The 13638-nt window shown below is 37.5% G+C and overlaps 1 protein-coding gene across 3 annotated transcripts in view; it reads right to left on the bottom strand.

Annotated features, from left to right (window-relative positions):
• Positions 1–13638, bottom strand: part of grid1a (glutamate receptor, ionotropic, delta 1a) — a 377320-nt gene that overhangs the window by 119205 nt on the left and 244477 nt on the right. The window lies entirely within an intron of this gene.

Below are 13638 nucleotides of genomic sequence, written 5' to 3'. Positions count from 1 at the left end.
TAAGTGTATGAATGAGTGTGTGCTTGGTTGTTTGTGTGTTGCCCTGCGATGGACTGGCGACCTGTCCAGGTTGTACCCCGCCTATCGCCCATAGACTGCTGGAGATAGGCACCAGCTCCCCCGTGACCCACTATGGAATAAGTGGTAGAAAATGACTGACTGAATGACATGTGAAATTGATTGTCAATCAGTGTTGCTTCCTAAGTGGACAGTTTGATTTACTTGGAGTTATATTGTGTTGTTTAAGTGTTCCCTTAATTTTTTTGAGCAGTGTATATATATATATAAATATATATATATATATATATATATATATATATATATATATATATATATATACATATATACACAGTACTGTGCAGATGTGAAACAACGCTGTGGAAAAGTGGGAAAAGACACTATTTGAACTACAAAAAGTTTAAAAGTTAAAGTTTGTCTGTTTTGGTGTGCCAACTGTTTTGTGTTTCAGAATTCAAATCAAAAACTAAATTCAAGAAATAATCACACACATCAAACAAACCCGGCCGACCTTTCAACAAATGAACTTTAAGGCTTGAGTGCCTTGGTCACTGCATTCCATTAACCCCTATTGAAAACTACTTATAGTAGTTCAAGTTTACAAGTGCCAAAACAATTTACAGTTCACTGTACAAGACCCTTGGTTTTAAGAAGGGAGGTAAAGTTTTCACCCAGTCTAAAGTCATACTAGAGGCTCTGTCTTATTGTTTGCAATTTCCACCAAAATTGAAGTTCGTTGTTTGTTGCAGCTGGGATTAAAAAAGAACAAAAAAACAACACTAATTATAGGTTAGATTTTCTTAGTTGGAAAAAGCTAATTTCTTTACTTTGATTTAGGTAGACTATAAAACAGTTCATACATGTTCATGTTTCAAGCCTTTTCTTTTGTAGTGATTTCAGATACGCACAAAACCATAGAAAGATTGCATTTTCATTTGCTTTTCTGGATGGTAATCAAGTCTTTAAGATCTCCCAGAAGCTAAGTACGATCTACTTGCAATGTCAGCATGGAACTTGTGAAATAATTCTTAGATATTATTATGAGCCATGGAAATGAATGTAAGTGCTTTAAGCTTGATGCCCCATTACTCTTACTTTAAAGTAACAGCACTTTCAGAAACATTAAAGAACCTCCTACTACTTTGAAATAATTAATCTGGCAGCATTTGTGGTACCTGGTATAACCCCCCACCCCCTAAAAACTCATGACTGAGACAATTTATAAACACTATAAGAAAATACTATAGCTGGTTAATGATACTCAAGTTATAATCTGATTCTGAGATAAACAGTTTTTTTTTTTAATTAGATTTCTATGTCTCAGAATGTAAAGTAGGCTGCTTAAGTATGAACTTGATTAATCTACACTGATCGGTAATTCTTAAAAGTGCGGCTCTATATAAATAATAAGAAGTCTCAGGTGAACCCACAACTACACTGAGATAGGATTTATTTGTTCTTACAAACCTTTAGCAATTAAATATTAGTTTTACTATAAATTTAAGTTCTTCATTCAACTGAACTCAGATCCAGTCCTTACTAGAAACATAATTGTAGTCTGTTCTAAAAAAGAAGCAGTTTGTGCCCAATCCAAGGCCTTTTTTAAGGACTGAATGCAACCATAGGATCCAGGCTTGATGTTCCAGGTTCACTAAACAAATGACACTCCCACCTAACATGTCAGAGGAGTTGATTTTAAGTCAACCAGTAATGCACTCCCTACTTAACACTTCAAACTCCTCCTGCATTGTATCCAAAATTGTACCAGCTTAGCAGCATTACACTGTTGCCTTCATTTGTATACTAGGCCAGAAGAAATCCAATGTTCTGGTTGGATGCCAGTGTTTTCTTCTGTTCAGCGTGACTGGAAAAAAGGAACAGCACTCTGTGTGCTTTTTAATTTTCCCTGGCCTACCTCATTAGCACTAAGGGAGAAGTGTACACAGCACTGCCTGCAATAAATCAGAGCAAGGAATGAGGGGAGAGATACAGAAGGTGTGCACATGTCTGGACAACCTTCTGTGTGCAGTATATGCCATTTGTGCCAGCACTACGCTTCCCTGCACCAACACCATGCTCTCTGTGTCTGGTTAATGATTCATGCTGGGATAAACACTTCCAGGTCATGGCCAGCTTTATTCCATCTGAGAGATGGGTTGAGTTCAGGTGCCAAGCCACAACCGTGCTGCATGCTGGAATATTTTAATGCAATGAGTGGGAAACCTCTACTGATTCAGACTATTTTGCAAAAGCATGATTGTTTAGGAGTGTTTGTCTTCAGAAAAGACTACTATTGTGCTTGATGTGTTCATCTGCAACACATGCATTCACACCTTGTCCAACAAACTCAGTGAAAGTGCTTTCCCTATTTCTGATCTCTCTTGCTATACAGTTTTTCATTCCTCTTTCTAATAAATACAGTGTATCAGTCCTGATAATCAGTGTCTTGTTTCTCCAACAAGACAGTAAGTGACTTTTTTCTGTTACATTCCTTTGGTTTATATTAAATCGTTTTCCATTGGCTTGTTACATTCTACATTTTTCCCAGTATGGAGCTTATACACAATGTTTTATTTTTTTCCAAATACTCTTATTATTATCTTATATTGCAAGTTAAGTCACAGTCCCTTCCAAAAGTATCCATCCATCCTATTTAGGTGTATCAGAGTAAAGGCCACATCACCCCTTTTCAGATTTGCATTTCATAGGAATTTGGAAAACTACGTATCATTTTCCCATCACTTAAGAATTATTTGCCATTTTTTCTTGGTGCATCATGAAAAATGGCAACACAACAAAGAATGTGACAGTCATGTAAAGGTGTGAAAGGTATGAATACTTTACAGGGCACTGTACACGTTGCGTTAAGAAAGAGAATATTCAAAACAACAACCATAGGACTGCACTTGTGTGTCCAGACAGAGGATGTTAGCTTTTAAAGCTGAGTGGGTGGAAATTGGTTTGACTTTCTCCACAGTTTGATAACTTAAGTGCTTCTGGATTAGCACCGAAATCAAAGTGTACAAAAATTCAGTACATTTCTACAATTACTGCTTTAATTTGTGTGTGGAATCTATTATCACATCATTGTTAGAAATTCCTTGCCTTAACATTAAAGATTATGCTTTTTTTTTTTCCTTTTTTGTGTGTCATTTTTCAAACTGTGACATTGACTTTGACAAAACAACTAAGGGACATAAAATGCTACTGACAGCTTAGTGTCATGAGACATATGATTATGCCATCCGAAAGCTGTGGGTGAAATGTGTGCAACACTTACATGCATGTGCTGGACGTGTGTGTGTGCGTGTTGTGTCTCGTGAGTTGACATGTCAACATCGATAAATTTCCTGAGCAGGAAAAGCCAACATGGCTATCTGTTTCATATCCCATTACAGCATGTCAGCTAGGCTGCTTTTAAATCTCTATCCACAAATGTTGGTGACAATATCATGCAAGAAGCCCTGGAATGAAAACACAATTCATAGCGAGGGCAAATGTTTATCGCTTTTCATGCTCAAGTGTCTTAAAAGTCTGTTTTTAATGAGCAACTCATGCCTCAATTTTGACACGTAAATCCATTTTCCGACCTCATCTGACACAGTACACTAGGGAACACATGGTATAAGGGCCCTTTTGAGCCCCTCTTGTCAGTTATACAACAGATATATATATATATTTTTTTTACTGTTGGAAATTTATTACCCCATGGAGAGACATTTAAAAAGAAAGATCACAATACAGAGGAGTGGTGATGTTTGAAATGAGCCATATAAGATCCAATTTGTTGAACTGTATCCTGAGACTGGCCTACCAGATAAAATATATTTTATCTGTTTTGCTCTGTTGCAAAGTCCTTGAAAGCGTGCCTAAAAAGATCTAATATATTTACTGTGGCAAGGTATTTTTATGGCCTTCTTCCTTTTGAAATAACATTTTGGAAAACCTGTTTGAGATGGCAGAGATTGTCAATGAAGCGGTGGAGTGAGGACACCGATTACAATCTAAAAGGGGAAAACTCACACACTAGTCCACCAGATGAAGGTCATATGCTGTATGCCTGAAATTAATAGCCAATTTGCAAAAAAGCTTGCTCACAATAGAGGACATGTTTATTGCATGTTTAATACATCTTTCATTGACAGTGGAATATCAGGGGGGCTAAAAAAAAACTGTGTGAGGTTAAGAGAGGTTAAGTTGGATAATGGTACTATTCGCTTAAAAGAACACAAGTGTTATAATGATTGGTTTGCTTATAAAATATTTTGGGATACATCACCTTACAAAAGCACTCACATTAATTCATTTTTTCTCTTTTTTCTTTACATATTTATGTCTCGCTGTTGGTTTAGGTGTGCCTGCCCAAAATTATTGCTGGGCCCCAACTGGCCACCACTTTGAACATTTTCTAACTGATGTTGTTTGCGAAAAACTAAGACTTTGTTTTTGGATTAAAAACTATGTTCACGAATTTTTTCAGAAAAAACAAATGTATAAAAAAAATACATCAGCAGCTGTGAAGCAACAGTAACAAACTGTGTTACTAATCAACCTGTTACTCAAGTCAGTTTTTCTCAGGATCTCTCCTGGGGACGTGTATAACATTGATGTGCTGACTGCAGCTTAAAATACTCTGATGCTTCTGAATATGCTGATCACTTCCTCCTTCTTTACTTGTTTATCTTGTGCTTGGCAAGGTCTGCATGTATGACAGACCTCATACATGCAGACAGAGGTGATTGCTATGTGGAATGCGTTCACCTCTGTGAAGAAGATGAATATGACACCAGCACTGAAAAACTGAAAAAGAAACAAAAAGGCCTATAGATGAGAAATGTGAAGGCGGTATGATTTTAACATTAAGTTGTTACAAAACATTTTATGTAAACCCACATAACTATTCATACATATTACATATTACATATACAGGGTATTGTAAAATCATTCTTACTCTTTGTAGTTTACCCATTTTTGTATCGGAAATGTATTAATTAGATAGATCAAAGTTCCAGGATGAAATTGCCCCCCCAAACAGTCTACCTGAGCAGTCAGTTTAATCTTCTTAATATTTTAATGCATGAATTTAAAAGAATAAAGGACATGGTTCAATGAGTTGTAACATTTACTTCTATGTGCTTTCTGTTTTTTGCTATTCAAAGTCCCCTTTTTAAATGTCCGTCTTGCACTCCTGACTCGGATCCCTTATTAGTGTCAAAAGTACATTTATTTTACATTTTGCAGGGCCTAAAAAAAGGCGTGTTTTAATATATTAAATCGGCTAATTTCTAATAATAGGTTCTTGCGATGTGAAAGTTCAGACTAAACGGTTGTTTAAGCAAATCACAAGGAGGAGGAAGATTTTATTAATTCAGCTTCATTAATTTGACCTAAATTTGAAGCCTTAGCAAAGTACCCAAAAAAAAAAACTTATAAAACAATTCTGTTTTTTTGGCTTTTGGTTTTGATGTGCCAGCTGAAGATTATTATTGGCCCTCATCTGGTCATCCTTTACAAAACTTGCTGGAACCACCAATGGAATGGTTTTGGCTCAGCAGGACAGTAACCAATGTAAGTGTGTACAGAATAACATATTGCACAATATCACACCATAAGCAATGGTTTGTGATTTTATTGTAGGAATATACCACTTCTTGTGCCTCTTCAGATTCATATTCTGCATCTTATATGTCAAAATTACCAAGATAAACGCCACATTTTAACAGCTGCTGTCAAAATTATTCCAATAATTATTATATAAACAGCTTTAAGGAGAAAGCCATGCAAAGCCTCTGTAACAGAACACAGATGAGCTTTTTATTTTTACTTGACAGTCCAATAGCAATCTGCCATAGTGTGTCCATGAAGCCTTTTTGTCCTTACACTGATTCCCATTTTGATGACACTTTATCAAAATAAACCACACACTTTGAGGATGTCTTCGTATCTGGTCACTGGTAGTGAACTGTGAAGGAAACTATGGTTCCAAGAATATGTCCCTGAGCAGGAAGCTAAAGTTTAGGAATGTGGATTCACTAATTTCTGGCCCCCACAATAATTACAGGCCCCAAATGCACCTGCTGCATTTCAGTATTTCATTTAACTGAGTTTTAAGGTTAACTCATAGTCAAGTGTTGCATTAAAGCTGAAACTAAAGCCTATAACAGAACAACAGTGACAGACTGTGGCTGTGCTGTTAGTAAATCACATGGTTATCATTAGATCTGTTGTTTGAGACCCAACAGTAATAAGCATTTTTTGGTACAGAGCATTAGTGAATAAATAAGAAAAACTGTCTGGGTCTGTTTTTGTGTTATAAATCACTGTTTAATTAGTATATAATCTGAAGACTGGGCACACCTATCTCAGGTTTCTTTATTATATATTCTAGCCTCACATGAATGAGCCACTGCTTTAAAGTTACCTGTCCTCATTAGGTGATGTCTGTGCACTCTTCTCCTTTGTCTTCCTCCCCTGCCATCTCTTCTGTTAGATTTCATCCATTACTATTTCATACAGGGTGCTTTTGCTTTACAATGTTGAATTAGCCCCCTGTAGCTCTACATATCTTTCTCATTGTTGACCTTTCCTCTGTACATCCATTTCCTCTTGTCCCTTTTTTATCTCTCTTTTCCGACCCCTTTTGTCAGTGCTGTCATTCTCTCTGTGTTCCTGTCTTCCCATTTTAACCCTCATGCCATCCTCAACAGCATCTCTATCTCCTCTCATGTCACATGGCAGCAGGCATGGGTGCTTGTTACTGTTGTAGGCTGGATGAGCTGCCACAGAGGAGGCAGACCTCACCCAGCTTCTGCGCTCCATCCATCATCCGCCCTGCAGAGCTAGCACACCATCTGACACCCCCTATTTTGTTTGTTTTTCTTCATATCAACATCAGATGACTGCCATGATGTTAGAGCAGCAGAGAGAGATGTTACAGAGCCCAAATATTTCTCTTATGTCCTCCGGCACCTGGACTCCACAGGAACCTATGCCAGGATCCTGTTTGTGGATTTCAGCTCTGCCTTCAACACCATCGTCCCAGTTCTGCTACAGGAGAAGCTCTCCCAGCTGAGTGTGCCCGACTCCACCTGCAGGTGGATCACTGACTTCCTGTCTGACAGGAAGCAGCGCGTGAGGCTGGGGAAGCACGTCTCTGACTCCCTGACCATCAGCACCGGTTCCCCCCAAGGCTGTGTTCTCTCTCCTCTGCTCTTCTCCCTGTACACCAACAGCTGCACCTCCAGTCACCAGTCTGTCAAGCTTCTGAAGTTTGTGGATGACACCACCCTGATCGGACTCATCTCTGATGGTGACGAGACCGCGTATAGATGGGAGGTGGACCATCTGTTGGACTGGTGCAGCCAGAACAACCTTGAGCTCAACGCTCTAAAGACAGTGGAGATGGTTGTGGACTTCAGGCAGAACCCAGCCCCACCTGCCCCCATCACCCTCTGTGACTCCACAATTGACACTGTGGAATCTTTCCGCTTCCTGGGAACCATCATCTCCCAGGATCTCAAGTGGGAGCCAAACATCAGCTCCCTCATCAAGAAAGCCCAGCAGAGGATGTTCTTCCTGCGGCAGCTGAAGAAATTCAACCTGCCAAAGACTATGATGGTGCACTTCTACACAGCCATCATTGAGTCCATCCTCACCTCCTCCATCACCATCTGGTACGCCGGTGCTACAGCCAAGGATAAGGGCAGGCTGCAGCGTGTCATTCGGTCTGCTGAGAAGGTGATTGGCTGCAGTCTACTGTCGCTCCAGGAACTGTACACCTCCAGGACCCTGAAGCGGGCAGGGAAGATTCTGGCTGATCCCTCCCACCCTGGTCACAGACTCTTTGAGACTCTCCCCTCTGGCAGGAGGCTGCGGTCCATCCGGACCAAAACCTCACGCCACAAGAACAGTTTTTTCCCATCTGCCACCAGCCTGGTTAACAAAGCCCGGAAACCATTGCATTTTATAATTTATCAATACTATACTAGATATTGTGTTGTTGTGAACCATCAAGGCCTTTAATGTGTTTTTAAAAAGTACAATATTTTATTTTTCTCAATTTAGTTTTTATGTGCAATTCCAGTCCTATTGCTCCTACTGTTTTTGCTTCAGGAAAAAAATAAATCTTTCCTTATTGAAAATCTTAGGTGCAGAGTTCTTGGTTGTTTTTTTTTCTACCTTATAGTATTTGGGTTATTGTTGGAAACACCCTCGGCTTACTTTGGCTCAAGATGTTCTGTGGCTGGAAGAGATCACGCTATGGATTTAAAAGGCTATGTGGAAATGCAAAAGCTTTGAGACTCTTAGCTGTTTAACAAAGACCAGATGAGCAAGCTAAACCATTGTTTTCCTCTGTCTGGCAAAACAAGTCCCAGAAAAAAAGAAACCTGCCTTATACTGCTTTTACTAGCTCGAAACAGCTTTGTAGTGATAACTGGTCACTTTTCACTGAGTTACATTTAAAAAGCAGAAACATTAGATGGACCATTTGGACCCCCTTGTCTTGTAAGTTGTTACTGTTGAAGCTTATGCAATAGCCTATGCAACGGCTTCATATACTAAGCCGTTACGTTTTTGAAGCTAAGACCTGCTTTAGTCTTGGAGACCCATTTTTATTTTGTACAAATGTAAAGGGCTGAGGAGGAGGGTGGTGGAGAGGAAACCATGGTTTGGCTGGGTTTGGGAGAAGAAAAAGGTCAAGAAGGTTACACTATCATAGCCACATTTTACTCCTGTATATACTATACTATACTATACTATAGTATATGTTACTGTCAAAAAAGTATATTATAATCCATTTTTATTTAAATGCTTTATAATAGAATGCAGCATTATCAGTAGCAGTGTTTACCTGATGTGTTGGTGCACACACCAGAATGGCATTGAGTCAAGAAATTTAAAACAATATTTGTCTTACTGACCTCATTTCTAGCACTAATAATTTTAACAGTACATTTTTTTTTTTTTTTAGTCTTTAGTTCTTTTGACTAAAATATAATTTAGTTTTAGTCACAACTTAGCCATCTGTTGTATTTCATTTTGGATCTAGTTTCATTCGACTAAAATATGAAGGGAAGGAGGAATGCAATCTCTGGGAATACTGATGCTTTCTCAGAAAATTCAAATTGCCGTCTTATGTAGAAGAATCATCATGAACATATGACTATATAGAGCATTGACAAGAGCCATAAAAAATATAGGATGTTAAAAATAGCAGGTAAACGCATATTTTACAAGCACTAAGAATGTAGAAGAGTCATGATTAGCTTCACATTTAGGGGGGTTTTCCAAAGCCTTACATTCCAGCCATGACCTCGGAATTAATTGTACAAAACATATACTAAATGTAGTGAATTTAGGATAAAAAGCAATTTGTGATTTAGACTACTAAATGTTAAAAATCCCTCAAAAAAAAAAAAAAACTGTTAGAATGATATCTTGACTCTGTTTCATTACACCCCTGGCAGATTTTTCTAGGAAATGAGACGGGTATCTATCAAAAAAAAATAAAACAATGTAAAAGGACTATCACTTGTGAAACAAAAAAAGCAACATTTTTTATTTAAATTTTATTTAGAAAATGTCATGTTAAAAGTTATTTATTCCCTTCTCCTCTGTAGATCTTTATCTGTATTACAGTTACCAAACCCTTGTAATTGCTGATCAGAATGTTGCATGTTCCCCTGTTCATGATTTACATTTGGTTATGAGCTCCAAGTCTTCAAGATTGGAAGGTCTCCTTGCAATTACCCTAACTTTTATCCCTCTCCACAGATTCTCTATCAGATTGAAATTGGGTATAATTAAAATTTGGCTTAGCTGTATGTGAAATCATAGGTGTAATACGTATTTTGAATCAAATTAAATAAACTTAATTTCTGTTTTATTTGAATTCTTGTGATTTTTGTTTTACTACAAACATTACTTTTGCCTTATTGGACAACAGCCTTCACTTTTATGGTTGCCTTGGTTCCTCCATGGGCCTGTTTTCATCTTTACTGTGTTGCATTTCTCTATAATTTTCAGCAAAGACATTGCGGTCTTTTTACATCCCTTTGTGGTTACTTCACAGTGCTTAGGAGTCATCCCTAGTTTTACTGCAGCCTCCATGAAGCTCTTTGAGGTTATTTTCTGCATCTATTTTGGCTTGTTCAGTAATCCAACCTGGGTACTGAAAATGAATGAGTATTAAGTATAACACAACAGAGCAAAGGGAAATGGGAAACAATTGAGCTTACGAATAATTGGAAGATTAATTTTCAAGAGCAGAAAAGAAGAAAGCAGAAAACATATCAGGTTTATGAGCTAAATTGCTGCTACTCTGCTTAAATGGACGAAGTCCATATATTTTTAACTACATTATTTTACAGCACCAAATAGATTTTTTTCTACCCCTCATAAATCACAAAAAAACAAATTAAACCCCAAATACAAATGCATTGAAAAGTCTGGTATTTCTTTCCCCATCATGTTTGATGCAAAGCGGGTGCAACCTATGAAAACAGCCAAAAAGGTATTATTAAACCTCTGAATTAACACATCTTCACTGCATGTAAACATTTTAAATATTCCCAGGGGGATTCAGGTACTGTGCTGAATTTGAAGCTGTCCTTATTTCTTGGTGCCTAAGATGCCTCATGTTTATTGTATATATGATGTTAGGGGAGTGGGAGTATAATTGTCTGGATTAAATGCAAACCTATGAGACAAGTGGATGTCTGCAGCCGACCTGGTGTGTTTGTGTGTACTAAAACAAAACTCCCAGAAACTAAGGAAAAGATCAAAGCAATATGTCATTAATGAGACATAAAGGCCTTTACGTATTCACAACCTGTGCACTAATTTATTTGTCAGCAAGTAGTTAACTTTTAGATTCATGGCGCAGTATCCACAAGAAGCTAATTGGACTGCAAGTGATGTTTTTGACCTACTGTTGGTTAAAGCGTTTCGTGTTTGCTCACAAGAAACTGAACAATTAGATGAGTCAGTGCAGGAAATTGGTGAAAAGCAAAAAGGAACTAAAGATGATTCAATCTTTAGTATAAAGTGCCGTATAAAAGTACATATACTCTTCAAATGTTTCACCTTTTGTCATTACAAAGATTTTGTCATAATATCATATTGAGATTTTTAGATGATAAGCAAACACAAAGTACAAAATATTTGTAATGTGTAAAGTAAATAATCCTTTTTTTGATGTTTATACAAAATTAAGTTAATATGTTCACTTAGGTTCGGGAGCAGGGCCACACCTCTAATGACCTGACAGCACTTGCACAGAACAGCCACATTTGGTTTCAGAGAGAAGGCAATTGAAACCTGGAAGATGTTCATTGGTGAGTCTGAACATGTGTTTTTATTTATTGAATTTCATGGTCGAAAATAGTTTTTCATTGAAGTGCCTCAAAAAAAGACACATCTTGTAAAGTTCGGAAAAGGACGAGGGTAATTGTTTCAAACTTGCCTACCTTCTCTGCTGCTCCTATTTACATATCTAACCTTGGCTTTGAGCTTTGAAATACTCTATAGCCCATCTAGCCTTATTTCTAGCACATTAGGGGCATTTTCCACATGGGTAAAAAAGGGGTTGTGGAAGCGTCTCTGTGTCTTTTGAGGTGTGCAAAATTAAGCTAAATTCTTTCTGTAGCTTCTCAATTCCATTAACATAATTCTCACCACCTGTTCATAACTATCATGGACAGGATTACTAGGCTCAGTCAAGGCCCAGAGGGGGTCTGGTTTGGGGACCAGTGGATTTCGTCTCGTCTTTTTGCAGATAACGTGGTCCTGCTGGCCCCCTCTAGCCAAGACCTACAGCATGCGCTAGGGTGGTTCACAGCTGAGTGTGAAGCGGCTGGGATGAAGATCAGCTCCTCCAAGTCCGACGCCATGGGTGGCTTGTCCTCTTCAGGTTACCGGAGTAATGGAGACGCAGTGCCGGTTTTCGTGATGAAGAGAGAGGTGAGCCATAAAGCAAAGTTCTCGATTTAACGGTCGGTCTACATTTCTACCCTCACCTATGGCCATGAACTCGGCCATCCGGGAGGAGCTCGGAGTAGAGCCACTGCTCCTCCACAAACAATTTCAAAATCCAAGCTATGGCCAGTCTTCACAGTATATACATAAACCAGCCCTGATTCATATATCATTTGAAATTAGTTAAAAAAAAAAAAAAAAAAAAAAAAAAATATATATATATATATATATATATATATATATATATATATATAGCTTATGATGCCATTCACATTTTGCATATGCATTATATTATTTAATCGCATTGTCATTTGTTGAATTATCCACTATTGTCTTTGCTCACATAACAAAAAGTATTACAAAATGTTGAAATGTCCACAAATGTGTTCAAATCAACACATCTTAATGCTCCTCATCAGAAATCTAAAATTAAATTTTGATTAAAAAGCAGTTAATTTAGTGACTTTTGAAACACCATGGTTTTCTTCTTTTATTCAATCCTGATTGTTGAAGAACATTAGCTGACAAAATCCTCAATCAGGTAAATTATTTGCTTCTTTATCTGCAAAATATTTATTTATAGCTAAAGTCTGACGAATGCAAAGGCCTGACTGATCCGAACACTGATGGTCTTTGCTGTACAGAGTTAAGTCTGAATCGTTCAAAGCTAATCACAAATGCCTAAAGGAGAAAAAAAGGACAGTCATAGACTTAGATACTGTTAAATAGGCTGTGTAACTGCCCCCTTTTTATACTTACAACCACATAAAAACTCCTCGTCTATGGGTAACTTTGACATTCAAGAGTTTTTTTATTTGGGTTCGAAAAATCGTCAATGCTTCACTGTCCTTGCCAGATGGGCAAAAGATTAACTGTCAGACTTCATTGTGTTTGCAGAGCTGAACAAGCCATTCGGATCACTTTTACACCAACATATTTTTCACTGCTTTCAACATTGCCTGTGCTACGCAAGCACTTTTCCTCAATCCAGCAAAAATACAGCAGCACTTTATTTAGCTGGGTATGACCATGGAGTCATCATGACAAAAAGTCCTCCAAACTACTACACACAAGTCCTGAGTGAAGAGAAAACATGTGATTTATTAAATGCAAATGTTGATCATGTCTAAACCTTTTCTTTTTCATTTGTAGAGGAAGAAAATTAAGATCTATCCAAATTTATGTACAAAATTGCTTATTAAAAGATTGTTTTGGATCATTTTGATGCTTGTGATCTATACAATAAGTAATACTTTACTTAAAATATATATTTGGAAAGTAATAAATGCCTTTTTGTAGAAAAAATGCTTCGGTTCATAATAGTTTCTTCTATCTTTGCAGACTTTTTATTTTTACAAGGTCAACTCAATCAAAGGTGAAACAAATCTTGGTCTCACCTCTACCATGTGTTCTGGGATTTGTTTGAGGCAGAAGCAGGTGCAGGCAGGATATTGGACCAATAGTGGTTGAAAATAACTAAAAAAACCAAGGTAATTTGTCCTGAGTTCTATTTTCTTTTTATTGGCTGCAGTTGTGATGATCTAAAATTGGCCCTGAGGTCACCTAAGAGGTTTCAGAAAATGTTTTTATGCATGGATCATTATCTTTTTTTTTTCCATAAAGTCTTGTTTTCTTTATTGCTCT

Source organism: Girardinichthys multiradiatus, chromosome 22, assembly GCF_021462225.1.
Source record: "Girardinichthys multiradiatus isolate DD_20200921_A chromosome 22, DD_fGirMul_XY1, whole genome shotgun sequence".
In the NCBI taxonomy this organism is placed as follows: domain Eukaryota; kingdom Metazoa; phylum Chordata; class Actinopteri; order Cyprinodontiformes; family Goodeidae; genus Girardinichthys; species Girardinichthys multiradiatus.
This window is presented reverse-complemented; position numbering and strand designations above follow the sequence as displayed.